General features: G+C 44.1%; 1 long non-coding RNA gene across 1 annotated transcript; it reads left to right on the top strand.

Annotated features, from left to right (window-relative positions):
* The first annotated feature begins 229 nt into the window (after positions 1–229).
* On the top strand, positions 230–10,673 carry LOC143155959 (uncharacterized). Its single transcript, XR_012994521.1, has 3 exons — positions 230–293; positions 10,415–10,484; positions 10,635–10,673. It is a non-coding gene; the product is annotated as an uncharacterized LOC143155959 (long non-coding RNA).
* Positions 10,674–14,420: the final 3,747 nt, after the last annotated feature.

Genomic DNA, 14,420 nt, shown 5'->3' with positions numbered 1-14,420 from the left:
CTTCCCCTCTAAGTCACACAGTGTCATTGGCCGTAAACTCGCTGACAGTGTCCAGGCGAGATCTCCAAGCTGTCCGTAGGGGAGCTTTCCCAGTAAGGCTAGAAAGCAGTGACGTAGTTTACTCTGCACATTCATGCGTTTTGCAGTGGCTGTGCACATCGTAATATATTAAACTACTCAGTGAGCTATTACTTGGTTCCTAGGCAAAAACGTGCTGGTGTGAGGCTGTTCTGCCTCTTGCCTTGACTGTGTCTAGCAGCCTTTGGACGTGCTCCGTGATCGGCCTTAATGAGGTAGAATCTGTTTTTATCTTGATTTAAGGAGAATCATTTACAGAGCTTTTTGCGTCTAACGAGCGTCGGTTTATAAGAAATTCAAGAACTCAGTCCCTCTGTCAAACATGGTTGAAGTCCACCAGGAGGTTCAAAACTTGTTCAGATTAGGAGGGGGTATGGGAAGCAGAGGAGCTGGCCGAGTGATTTTGTAGTTTTTGTAGGTACCTCAGGAAAGTGAAGTAAAAACTGTGTGTACAGACTTGTAATGAAACATGTAATTGCTTATCACTCTTGAAACAATTGAAAATAACATGACGGAGCTGGGCCACATCAGACGCTGCTGTTTTATGGGGTGCTCGGGACATGTGTGCCTGTGTGGCAGTGGCTGCTGCCCGGCACAGCTGAAGCCTGCCAGCTGCTGGAGGTTGTGCCCGTGGGCAGCCATAAGGTCATGTGGATGTTTGCAGTTTTGCTAAAAAACCCTTTATAAAGCCAGTAACACTTTGCTTGTTCAGTTGCCAAGTTCTGTTTTTAGAACAGCTGCCCAACACTTTTGGAACAGTGTTCCTGGACTTTGGTGCCCCTATTCAGTTTGAAGTAGTGCCATAGAATCATAGAATAGTTTGGGTTGGAAGGGACCTCTAAAGTTCATCTAGTCCAACCCCCCTGCCGTGGGCAGGGACATCTTCAACTAGATCAGGTTGCTCAGAGCCCTGTCCAACCTGACCTGGAATGTTTCCAGGGATGGGGCATCCACCACCTCTCTGGGCAACCTGTTCCAGTGCTTCACCACCCTCAGCGTAAAAAATTTCTTCCTTATAGCTAGTCTAAATCTACCCCCTTTTAGTTTAAAGCCATTCCCCCTTGTCCTGGCGCAACAGGCCCTGCTAAAAAGTTTGCCACCATCTTTTTTAGAAGCCCCCTTTAAGTACCGATAGGCTTCAATGAGGTCTCCCCGAAGCCTTCTCTTCTCTAGGCTGAACAACCCCAACTCTCTCAGCCTTTCTTCGTAGGAGAGGTGTTCCATCCCCCTGATCATTTTTGTGGCCCTCCTCTGGACCCGCTCCAACAGGTCTGTGTCTTTCTTATGCTGAGGGCTCCAGAGCTAGACGCAGTACTCCAGGTGGGGTCTCACCAGAGCAGAGGGGCAGAATCACCTCCCTCAACCTGCTGGCCACGCTTCTTGTGATGCAGCTCGGGATATGATTGGCTTTCTGGGCTGTGAGCGCACATTGCTGGCTCATGTCCAGCTTTTCACCCACCAGTACCCCCAAGTCCTCCTTGGCAGGGCTGCTCTCAATCCCTTCATCCCCCAGCCTGTATTGATACCGGGGGTTGCCCCGACCCAGGTGCAGGACCTTGCACTTGGCCTTGTTGAACCTCATGAGGTTCACACGGGCCCACTTCTCGAGCTTGTCTAGGTCCCTCTGGATGGCATCCCGTCCCTCTGGTGTGTCGACCGCACCACTCAGCTTGGTGTCATGAATATTTGAAGAAAAAAATATATATAAAAAAGTTGAGAAATACTGATTAAGGGAAACTCGCCAACTTACAGATATCCTCTGCAACTTGAGCAAAGGTGACTAGAGCAAATCTGAACTTGCTCACTGAAACCCAACTCTGTGAACTTGTCACAGACATGCATCCTCTTGTCTCTTTGGCACTTTGTCCCTCCTGCTCATGGCTCAGGGTCTGTTGCTGTTCTCAAACCCTTTCTCCCTTTGATTACTAGCTCTCAACTGCACAGAGCTCATGGGTTTTCTGCTGGCTGATGTGGTCCTGGGCAATCTCTTTTCTTCAGCTCAATGGCTCTGCAAGGGCCATTCCTCAGGCAGCCCTGATCAGATCTGATCTTCTTGAACCCGGCTCTTTTTCACCATGAAAGCCCCTGGTCTGAACCAAGCACTCCCACTGGCTGCTTAGGTGCTGTCCTCTGAACATAGGACATGTTCATAGGACACTGTTCCTCAGTGCTGTCCGCTGAGCCATAACCGTAGGGGATTAGTAGGGGATTGTTTGGATGTGCCGCTACAGTTGTTTAAAGAAAAAAATTTTAAATGAATTTGACGAAATGGGTATGAAACCAACATGACTGTCCATATTAAGCTGAGACAGAAATGAAAAGTTGTATGAAACAAAAAAAAACCCCTCCTGGATGACAGATCTCTTCCTCAACCCCTGTTTTGTAAGGGATTGGTCTCTAGAAGTGCCACCTGTACAGGTGAAAACTGCAAAAAGGGAATACTTGAGGGACACAAGTTGGTAGGCTGAACCTAGCAGTTTGCTGTAGCTGAGACTGCCGGACAGGTAAGTAGTTGCTTCTCCTCTGCCAAAACTGGGGTAGTGAGGCTGAGGGGAATGTACTAAAGCGTACCTGGAATGCAATGACTGACAACCCCGTGAACTTTTATTTCCTGCCAGTCTTTGGAAGATGACTCAAAGTAAGTTATTTCAGAACATTCGCCTTTGAAATAGTGATAGATAGGGCAAGTTGTTATTTCATAAGTTGAGGTATAGAAAGCAAACTGCTTTGGATGAAAATATTTACTTTGGATTTACATACTTAGAGTATGAAGCGTAAATGATGTACTTCCATTATGTGAGGCCACAGGGGAAGACACAACCTGTCTTCAGGGCTAGAAAAAAGCACTTGATGAGAGATAATTCTGAAATGTAAACAGTCAATATTGTAGTGCTTCACTGCAAAATTGTACATATTGTAAATGAGTCATGCTGCTACTTTAAACTGTGGTAAAGCAGTAAACAAGATTCAGAAGTGTAATGGTACAGTTCAGTCCTCTACTTGTCAGAAAAATACAAAATAGGGAAAGAGTTTTGGCAAAAACTGAGTGCTTCTGAAATCTGGTGCAATTTATTAGATTTTGAGATGTGATGAACAAAAAAGATCCACAGCACACCTCACCAAACTCTAATTTATCTTTGTTCACTAGATGAGACTTTGTATTGTAAGGAGATTGTGTGGTTTGGTGAATAATCCTATATAAAGCGTTTTTCAGTATGGGCAAATTTGTAGAAAAAGAAAAATGGATCCAGAGGAGCTTGTCATAAGTATTCTATTACGTCAGGAACAAGCACTATCCTAATAAAAGCTGCGCACAGCCATGATGTAGCAGTACAGACTGGGGCAGGCGGAGGTCTGCTGGTTCCTCTTCTCTCATTTATACTTGTCCCAACGTCATGTTGTGTGTGTCCGAAGCAGACAGTGAAACGTGGGTTTTGTACTGACGCCTGAGAGCACTGAGCCTGGATGGACTCTCTAAATAGAGCTGAATTTGTTCTTGGATACCTGCATCCTCGAAAGTGCAATTTACCTATGGCTCTGCGAACGCTTGCGCTTAAGAGGTGACTCCAAGCGTGGACGTTCACTAACCAGTGTAGGAATTACTTCATTTCACTACAGAACGCACAGCAGTGGCACATGGAAGCAGCGGCACGTGGGAGCAGTGGTGGGAAGAGAAGCCCATGCAGAAGGTGTAAATTAAGGACAGCTTACAGAGTAAAAGTAAAACAAAGAAACGTCTCAGGAGCTTTAATGTGAGTCCCCAGGGAATGGAGAACAAGCTGCCGTTAGCAGGGTTTTCTCTACTTGACCTGAGGGAAGTAGATAGAGCAATCAAAACATCAGTCAGGAGCGGCAGAGCAGCATCGCTTGTGGGAAATCCGTACTGGTGCCTTCAAATTAAATGCAGAAGGCATTAAGAAACTCCAAACTCCGGGGAGGCCCCTTCCCATCCATCTTCTCCCCCCAGATCTGGTAAAATCCCACCTGCCGTGCTACGACGGAGCGTCTTTAACACGCTTGGCTGAGGGAACCGCGCCCTCTCCTTTTTGCTGCCGTTTCCTACGGATTTCTACCCCTCCGTGAAAGGCGAGCAAAGCCTGCGGTGTGCCGTGGGACTTTCACGTGGTGGTTTTCTTTCCCCTTCGCCTAGCGAAGGAGGACGTGCCGGGGAGCCGCGGGGCCGCCATCAGCGGTGGAGGGGCTCCTCCTGCTGGCAGCTGGCTCCGGACCGCCGCCGCCGAGCCCGGCCGGGCCGGGCCGGGCAGGGGTGGGCAGGGCGGGCAGCCCTCCCGGGCCTCTTTGGGGGGGGTAGGTTGGTGTCTTTTCCCGTAGGCTTTTATTCTGCCATCGCCTTCGGTATTCCGCTCCCTCCCCCCACCCCAGGTAAATTATGTGGGACTACTCGGGGAAGGGAGGGACTCTCTTACTGCTTGTCCCTACCAGACTGAGCCTCCTGGGTCTTGATGCCCGGCCGGGTGTTTCAGCGCGACAGTTCGTGGTAGGATTCAGGGCAGCAATGTGAGTAAGGAGGGGGATATAGTTCAGGGGAGAGCAGGGCAGATGTTCATTTTGGTATATCTAGGTGAATCCTGGCTCCGGTGCGTTGACAGATGTGTACATCTATTTGGTACTTGCGTAGTTACCTTGAGATTTGGGGTCCTGTGTGTTCTTTGGATCCTGTGCTGGTTACATACTCACTGAATGCAGTATTAATCAAGGAAAAGAAGGTTTTAAACAGGACCGTGCCTAAAATCTTCCCAAATAATCCTTTCTCTCAGGACTTTTTCCTGTTGCTCTGGCATTTTCTTCATTTCCCTCTGTCTGCCTTCTTGTGGTTTCACCCCAGCAGGCAGCTCAGCCCCTCACAGCTGCTCGCTCACTCCCCCCCCATGGGATAGGGGAAAGAATTGGAAGGGTAAAAGTGAGAAAACTCGTGGGCTGAGATAAAGGCAGTTTAATAGGTAAAGCAAAAGCTGCACGCATAAGCAAAGCAAAACAAGGAACTCATTCACTACTTCCCATCAGCAGGCAGGTGTTCAGGGCCATCTCCAGGAAAGCAGGGCTCCATCACGCGTAACAGTTACTTGGGAAGACAAACACCATCACTCCGAACATCCCCCCCATTCCTCCTTCTTCCCCCAGCTTTATATGCTGAGCACGACATCATCTGGTGTGGGATATCCCTTTGGTCAGCTGGGGTCAGCTCTCCTGCCTGTGTCCCCTCCCAACTCCTTGTGCACCCCCAGCCTCCTTGCTGGTGGGGTGGGGTGAGGAGCAGAAAAGGCCTTGACTCTGTGTAAGCACTGCTCAGCAGTAACGAAAACATCCCTGTGTTATCAACGCTGTTTCCAGCACAAATCCAAACATAGCACCGTACAAGTGACTATGAAGAAAATTAACTCAATTGCAGCCAAAATCAGTACAGCCTCCAGACACTTCACAGGCTTGCAGACACCATATCTTGCCAGATCCAGCCTCCTGCATGTTCACAGTCAATTTTCAGTAGAAAATTCTTTTGTTGTTCCTCAGCACTTGGCAGGTCTGTGGTTTTGTGTGGTGGCTTCTGTCACCATAGCTGTCATTTTCCTGCAAAGGGGACCCTAATTACTTCCTACAGTTAGCATCAATCAAGGATAGCTACAGCATAACAACTGGTGCTGGAAACTACTGGGAGGTTTTATTCTGAGTTGGAATGGGGACTTGGAACAACTGTCCAGTGTTAGTAGTGAGGGACAGAAAACCTGAACCCATATTAAAAAGAGTAAAAAGCCCTTCAAGGCCACAGGTCCTGTTTCTGTTCAAGGATCTGAATCCTGTTGGACCTTCAGAAAATTTCCCCACTGGCCATGAGAAAGACTGATCTCAAGCAGGCTGGCCTTCTAATCCCTAACTTTTTCTTCTTTTACTTAGCTTTCCTGCTTAGATTTGCCTTTAAACCCACACCAAATACGTCCCACACTTAGGCTGGGTTGCCAGGTGCTTTTTTTTTTTTTAAGATGTGTTAAGTGGGCCTTTGCTCAGGTTTACCACAGTTACTAAATTTCGGAGTTTATAGGCCTATATTGGAATTAGAGGTGTGACTGTAACACAGAGGAACAAGCCTGAACTTGACGACCTCATCATCTCTGCCCGAACACTAATGGTAGGATTAGCTAATAGGATTAGCTAAAGCAGTATGGGCTTTGGTATGGCCTAGGTACATGAATAAAACCATTCAGGCTGGAAGGGACCTCGGGAGGTCTCTAGTCCAGCCTCCCGCTCAGAGCAGGGTCAGCCCCGAGTTCGGACCAGGTTGCTCAGGGCTTTGTCCAGTTGGGTCTTGAAAACCCTTTAGGATGGAAAACTAACCAGAGAAGCCAGCGGGCTTCAGCTGCTGAAGGAACTTTACTCAAAAGAGCTGGATTAAAGGTAGGCTGGGCAGGTCTCCAAGGCTGCAGTGGAGCTGGCATGGGTCGTAGCTCAAATAATGACGTGGTACTCTCTTCATGTGCTTCACGCTGAGCATCAGGGTATGGGCTCCTGTACCACAATTACGTTGTGTACTGCAGCATAAAAATTTTCTGAGATGGTGGGGCACTGCAATGCCTGTACTTCAGTAATATATATCTTGTTTTTTTAAACGTTGTATGAGACAGGGCTAATGGAAACAGTTGGCATAGAGTTGTTCTGAAGCTGTCTTTGGGAACTGCAGTACCACTGACTGCTGAAACGGGCAGTGGGCTTTCCCTTTCTTCTCAACGGTTAAAGGGAGGCAGGTATGCAGCTCATGCCTACGGTTCTGGACCACAGATGCCTCCAAAGGTGCAGCTGCCAAAGGGCTTCTCTTGAGACAAAATGCTTTTTAAATTTTGACTTATTAATATTTGTGCTCCATTAATATTAGCTCTGCATCTTGGAGGTGTCCCCTACTGTGGGTTCAGTGTGTTCTTTTCTGCCACAGGCAGTGTCTTGTGTGAGCCCCTAGATGTGCCTGCATATAGCTTTCTCGCCATTTTTAGGTTTTTTTTTTCTAGTTTTAATCATTTTGCATTCCCATTTCCACTTTATATTATAAAAAGCTTTCTTGATGAAAATGTTGAACTACTTGTAAATATATTGAAAATGGTCAGTCACAGAATTGGTACTTTTCTTTAATCTTCTTTTATGGTACCTATTCATTATCTTCCTTCCTTCCTGACAAAACGGGAGTAAAAATTTCTATTCCATTACACAGACTTGAAATCCTAAAATCCTCTGATGTGGATAATTTAAACTTATAATACATTAAAATATGGAATAATTATATGTTACAAATCGAATCTCAGAATTTCTATTGTATTCAGTCTGCCTTGTGTTCTGCTGGACTATTCAAACTGGCATCAGCAAGAGTCTTCCACTGAAGAGTATTATGACTTGAAGACTCTCTTGCTATGAATAGTCAATTCTACCTTTATTTTGTTTGCTTCAAACTTTAATTTATTCTAGATATGCATTACAGATTTTGCTTTCAGTGATTATGAAGATAATGCAACTGCTTTCAGTGGAATTAAATGAAAAGCTGATGTTAAATTCACTGCCTTTTAAAATTTTTTTTCTGTTTTGTAGTTTGTGAACGTCATGTTTATGAAATACATCACCAAAAAGTGCCAGGAGAGGTGTATGTAACCACAGACCGCTCCTTCTATGGGCAAGATAATTATCTAAAACCTATGCCATGAGAGTATTTAAAAAAATACGATAGCTTTGTTCAGATCTCAGACTTTGCTTCTAATTTTGGAGTTAACGTCTTTTCGTGGACTGTGTTTGTGGTGCTCATGTCTCAGGCAGGAAGAGGTGGGCCTATGCCTGTGGAAGCCTGCCACAGTCTTCCTGTTCTCATTTCGAGTTGGTCGATGCCCTTATGCCCCTGCGTCTTCCTCTGGTGACTGGCATCACACTGTTGCTACTAAATGAACCAAGAGAGCTTTCTTCAACCACACAGTTGATGTGGGAGGAGAATTTGCAGGAATAATACGCAGATTCCAATTAAAATTTATTTAAAGGTTCATTATAAAAATGTTTGGGACAGGCTAGGTATGTTAATCTTTGAGAAATCAGCCTATTTGGAGACAGCTAAATACTGACTAGTGTTTCAGCTCTGTCCAGAACTTAAGCTCATGTTCATAAGTTGACTTGTACTTGCATTTCGGAGGGTTGGTTTCAGCTTCCTCTCGTAGAGCCACAGGACAAGAAGGAGACATGTTAGAGAACAGAGAGCAAGATCTTTATGAATAAAGGGTCAGAAATAAATATACTCTGAAAAATTATGGAAGAGGTTTGTGAAAATGTAGAGCAGGCATGTTTTCTCCATGAGGGAGAGAGAAATCTGCAAAAGCACACCTTCAGAGAGAAGTGAGATGGACAATTTTCCTTTACCTTTTTCTGTATGGGTTGTGCACGTGTAAGTTAGATCTGTATTTATGCAATTCGGTGATACTTGAAATACTGTTCTCTTAAAAATCTTATGATAGAAAACATCTGGGTTTCATATAAAAAGGCTACCTGGACTGACCAAACAGGAGAAAGTTAAACCAGACCAGTGCGAGAAGCGTGGACAAATAATAATGAAGAATTAAAAAATAAATGGTGTAATGCCATAGATAGGAAAGGATTTTTAAAAAATTATACTAAAATGAAGACAGTATCTGTGTGGGAGTGGGTAATGGGATAAAATGAAACTCAAAAAGGGGAAAACTACTGACCTGTAACTCCTTAGCCTGAAGAGCCGTGCAAGTGAAGAACTCATCTTTGCTCGACAGATTTTAATTCCAGAGTGGAGAAAAAGGTTTCTGACATACAGTTTAGGGTAGTCAAAGAACAGCAGACAAAGTGAACTGCACAGTCATGTGTTCATCTTCAGATTACAGCATTATAAGCTTCCCGACCCCACCCTGTCCCTCATATTTTATTTTTTCTCCCCCTACTTCCTTTTTCTTTGTGAAAGAAGTGCGAAACACACGCGTATGCATGTGCTTCAGTATCCTTTTTTGAGAATTGGGTTATTTCATGTGTAAAATTTACTTCTCTACATTTCCGCATTTATTTTCATTTACTCACTCTCGATGTAGCAGGTTCATGCTGAGTGCAGAGAAGACGGTGCGTGGTACCGCATAGGGCACCTTTAACTCAGGCTCAGTATGAGGCTTTGCTGAAAGAAATACTGTGCAGAGGAAAGGGCGTTGGTTTTCGTACAAATCTACTTGCCAAAAAGTGCTGCTTCACTGGGGCTCCTTAGAGTTTCACATCCCGATTGAATTGGGTGAATAGTTTTGGCCAAAAGAGGGAAAACCACATGACATTTTGTAATGCTTGGTTCAAACGACCCCATAATAAAACATCACAGTGCTTCAGGGTGAGTGTGTTGAGAAGTGCAGGTGCTGCCTGCGCAGGGAGGATGCGGTGGTCCTTTTCTCCTCTCCTGTGTGATAACCCAGCAACTAGGGAATTTGCCGGCCGGCGGGGACGCAGGGTTCAAACCTTCCTTGTCCTGATGCAAGTGAGCCTGTAAAGCAGGGATGGGAATCCCAGGACTCTTTGCCTTGGCTGTGTAAGTAGATGTAGAACATTGGAATGCTTCATATTTTATTTAAATGCCAGTACAAAGATATTCAGGAACTTAATTCCTTTGTGGTAAATGAAATATGTTTCAAGGTGCCTTTGTGACCTTGCCAGTGTTCCAGCAGCCAACCTCCAGCCTTTTAAAAATTGTGTCTTTTAAAATGTCATGGCAGTTAAGATAACAATATTATTACTATTTCTAATGATACATTTGGGGGCTTTTTTATTTGGCATCCTACCTTCTAGCATAAACTTTTAATGATTTTTTTCCTCAACAAGCAAGGCCAAAAAGTATGACTTTGTGGAGGGTTTGAAAGGTAGAATTATCTTTCAGATTGCAGGAAAAATGAAAAATCTTGTAAGATCTGAAAGCATGATTTCTCTACATGTTGGTTTCTGTGTATATCTCAAAGGAATTGGTCACTTCTTAATTTTCTGCTTAAGATAATTCCCCTGCTGCAAGTCAAAGGTGGAGACCAGACTTCATTTAAGGAAAACTAGAAGGAAGTCTCAGCTAAGGGTCTGAACTACCCATATCTGTTCCAACAGTACCTTATAAGTTTCTCTAACTTGTGAAAAGGTGGCACGTGTTGGTAGAGACAAGCTGTTCCTGTGATACCTAACATTAATCGTGTCACTAAATGTGTGCTGTCCATGCCACTCCTGCGTGTAATTCGCAGGCTGTTGCCATCATCATTTAAAGGAGGAGGAAGAAATAAGGTTGAGGAGTTGTAAATGACAAAGTGTAATTGTTTTTCAGCCTACGTGAAAGTGCTCGCCAGCTTGATAATGCTTGTCCTGGTCGTCTTCATTGTATTTATGTACAGCAGGTGAGTGCTTTTACTCTATAAAGAAAACGTAATTCTATTGACTTTGGCAAAATTGAATTAATACCATATATAACTTGATTTCAAGTTTATAAGGGCTTTCACAGATATTGAGCTGCTGCTTTTTTTTTTTTTTTCCCAATCTATCCCCAGAAACATCTGTGCTGCCTACCCAGGGAATACAGAATGAAGGTAGGGGATGAGAATTACCTGTGTGGTGAGCCACAACAAAGCTATTTGGAGTATCCTGCCCCGTAAGCCTGGGTGGTGATTTGATGCGACTAACTCCTTTCAGCCATGGAAAAAGGATGACAGGCCGATTATAACTTTATCCCACTGAAGGGAGGGTTTGAGAAAAATGATTTGTGCCTTTTTGGATGGGCCTGAGCTGCTTAGGCAGCTGGATCCTGCCCTGACTGTGCAGTTCAGCTACAATTAAGACATCTAAATGTAGGCACCTTTGTGTGTGCTAGGTGTCCAAGCTCTCCTGATAGCAAGTCAGTATAGTCTGTGGAGCCTGGAGAGCCATCCAGCCATCTGAATTCTGCTTTAGGGGGTGATCTGAACCTTACTCTGGGCTCCCATTACTCTGCTGATTAGTGGAACTTGATCCAGTTACCTAAATATAAGCATACCTTGCCAAATCTGGTGCCCTTAGGACATCTGTCAGCCTCATGCAGATGCCTTATAGGGCCAATGGGAAATCTCTGCCCTGCTGGAGGCCAGTCAGAAAACCCAACTCATCTCAAATGATACTAGATACCCACATTTAAGCAACTGAACCCAGCCCTACCTCTCCGTTGGCTGTAATGGGAGCGTAGGCACCCAGCTCATGTCAGCACCTAGGTTCAGGTGACTGAATCTCAAACTGAATCCCCCCTTGACTTCTCTTTCTCAGTGCCTACCTCTTGCTCCCTGGTAATGTAGCAATGCTGTGGCTTGCCTTGCTGCTGTTCATGCAATTTATAGTATTATAAATAGGCTAAACTTGTTCATGTTTATAGAAGCTATGAGTTAGATTTCAAAGCTATGTAGAGCAAGGGCACTCCAATACGTCCTTGAAAGACCACAGGAGGTGGGCACAGAGGTCCCAGCTCTCAGTGACAGACTTTCATGGTAGAAGGTATAGCTGCTGCCCTACCATTGCCTTCCATGTGGATGTGGAGACAATTTCTCTGTCTAGCTTTGGCCTTTATTTGTAGCTGGCGGAGGGTTGGGTGCACTCAGTCTTCAGCCCGTGTCTTGCCTGAAGACAGCCATCCTAGCCCACTTCAGTCTACTTACACACGGAAGTATTAGAAGTGAAGGTTGGTGAGGAGGCTCTTACTCCTTTAATAATGCTGTCTTTTTTGCAGAAGCCCAAAAGATGGTGCAGGAAGAATCAAAAAAGAAATTAAAAATTCCACTGATGATTAAATCCTGCATCTCTACATAGCACAAAACTATACACCAGCATTTTGAATCTTCTTCTGACTGTCACACTGACTGCCATCTGCATAGCTCCTAAAATATTCCTAACACCAGTAAAATCTACTAAAAATATTCTGGTTTTCCTTATTCATTCATAAAAGCCATTTGTCTATCGGCTACTGGTCACCACTTTAAAGTGACCCTATTAAATAAAGTTCTCTGGGATTTGTGAGGGAATTGTGTTAGTGATTTTGGACCTGTGGTAATACCTAGCTTCTTTATGGACCTTTAATACTCATAAATGCAGAGAATCTGGGTTTTGTTTTTTTTAATTTATGAAAATACGGAGTGAGATGGATATTTATTTCAGCAAAGATTTTGGAGAATTCCTGGATGGGGGAAGAAGTTGTGAACTTGGTTATAACATCTTCTGTTGGTGTTAGAACTGCTTGGGGGTGTGAGCTGTGGGGCTGTGGAAAGACTGGGTGTCCTGCTGTTTGGTTGTGACTCAACGGTGACTGAAGTTACTCTTCCTGCTACACAACTTAAAGCAAATATTGGCAACAATACTGGGCTTCTCTGCACTGTAATTTTTGCTGCACCGTACTGCTGTTATGGTCTCTGCCTTCCATAGACAATATTTACCTCCTTTTTCCCCCTTTGCCTTAGGCTTCCACTTTTGCTAACAGCCTCCCTCTGCTCCACGGGGGTACCAACTGCTTCTAACTATTTAATTAACATACTTAATTTAAACTCGCAGGTGTTGTGCCCATTTTGTCTTTAGCCTGAAGTGTGCTGCTGCTTCAGACCTGAAGAAGGGTTTATGTGCCTAAAAGCTCTTCTCTTTCTTTTCCAAATACATCAGATGGTGTTACAAAAGATAGTATCTTTCCCTACAAATCTCACCTTGATGGAATGTCAAGAGGGGACAACCCACATTTGATGGTATCTCTAATGCCTTCAGGTCAGACACATGATTTCAGTATGGTGTCTCTTTTCTGGAGAACATCTGTTCTTCAAGCCTTAGTCTCTTTCGTGTTGATCAAGATGGTGATCTTACAATATTGAATATATTCCAGGCTTTGTGAGGCAAAAAGTACCACAGGTAGAGGGCTTAGTTGCACTTCAGTTCCCTTTCCGGCCCTTCCGAGTTCACTTTTTGAATGCTTGGCCAAGCACTCTTGTTCTGAAGTGGGATTTTGTGGTTCTTGCACACTCAGGTGTGGTTCTGGGGTATGGTGAATTTTTTTGGTGCCTTCTCCCATGCTGCCTTCTGTGTTGGCACTCTTTCTTCTCATCTCCTGAAGGTTCTTCCTGCCTCCTCGTTTTCCTTAAACAAACTAATAAAAAAAGCTACTAACTTCTTTCAGGAATTCTTTTTTTGTCTCTTTTTCCAATAAGCATAAAGATCTGCAATAACAATTAATGACACTAACCTTAGGGAAAAAAAAAGAGGCTCTCAACCTATCTTTTTTATTTTGGTGGGCATTGGAGGCAAATAGAAAATTTTTTTCCTCCGTGTTTGACAAATACAGGCTAAATTAAAACCCTGTAAATCGATGTTGTAACAGGGCTGCTTTTATCTTCCTTTTCGTTCATACTCTCATTTTCAATATTCCTATTTATTGTACACATTATACTCTTTAAATATTAGCAGTTCAAGGTGTATCTTTCTCCTGTGTATTTTTTTTTTTTTCATTCTATGAACCACTGCAGAAACTGACTTTTCACATTTCTGATTTGTAAATTGCTTTTCATGTGAGATGCCTCTTCATCGCTGACAAGGCTGTTAAAGAGAGATTAGGTTTAAAAGCATACTTCAAAGAACAGACTCCTCCTAGAAAAGTAAATTGTGCTGTTTCTGGGGCTCCAATACTGTCCTTGCCTTGAACATTATATTTACTGCCAACAGTGATAACTTTTCCCATCTGTGACCCCAGACTTCCCTCCTTAAGCCAGTCTCTTGTTTGTAAATCTGCTGATTCTCTGTCGCTGTAAAGCTGGAATTGACCTCACTCTGTCTCCCTAATGTTCCTGTTCTTCCTTTAGTGTCCTTGCAGTCTAGCCCAGGATGCTCTTTTTCTTCTGATCTTTATAAATATTTGTGCTGACATTAAGGGGAAAAAAAAGTCATAAGTGAGGTTCAGAAATCCCAGTCTGTGGTCCAAAGGGATCTACACTCCCCTCACGTAGGACATCAGGTATTTCTGTGCTTTTGGAGACTGACCATGCATGAGTTGAAATGATAAATCTGGAGGATGGCTTTAAGCTTTGCTTCCTAAAATTCTGGCCTTACCACATTTCAAATAATACAAAAAAATCTTGCTTTAGAAAGCTGGAATTTGTCTATCCTGTCATCTTCCACCTTAAATATTAGCCTGTCACCTGTCCCTTCCTTGCTCCTGTGGCATCATGGGTCTCTGCAAGTTGCACCTCCTGAGCTCAAAGGCAAGGCTTGCTCCATGTTCAAATGGGTTTCTCCATTTAAGCTCATTATCTAAGTTCCCAGTCTAGTCACTGAGGCATAAC

The sequence above is a fragment of the Aptenodytes patagonicus genome, chromosome 1, assembly GCF_965638725.1.
Source record: "Aptenodytes patagonicus chromosome 1, bAptPat1.pri.cur, whole genome shotgun sequence".
NCBI lineage: Eukaryota > Metazoa > Chordata > Aves > Sphenisciformes > Spheniscidae > Aptenodytes > Aptenodytes patagonicus.
The sequence above is the reverse complement of the archived record's forward strand: the minus strand, read 5'-3'. Positions and strand labels throughout refer to the sequence as shown.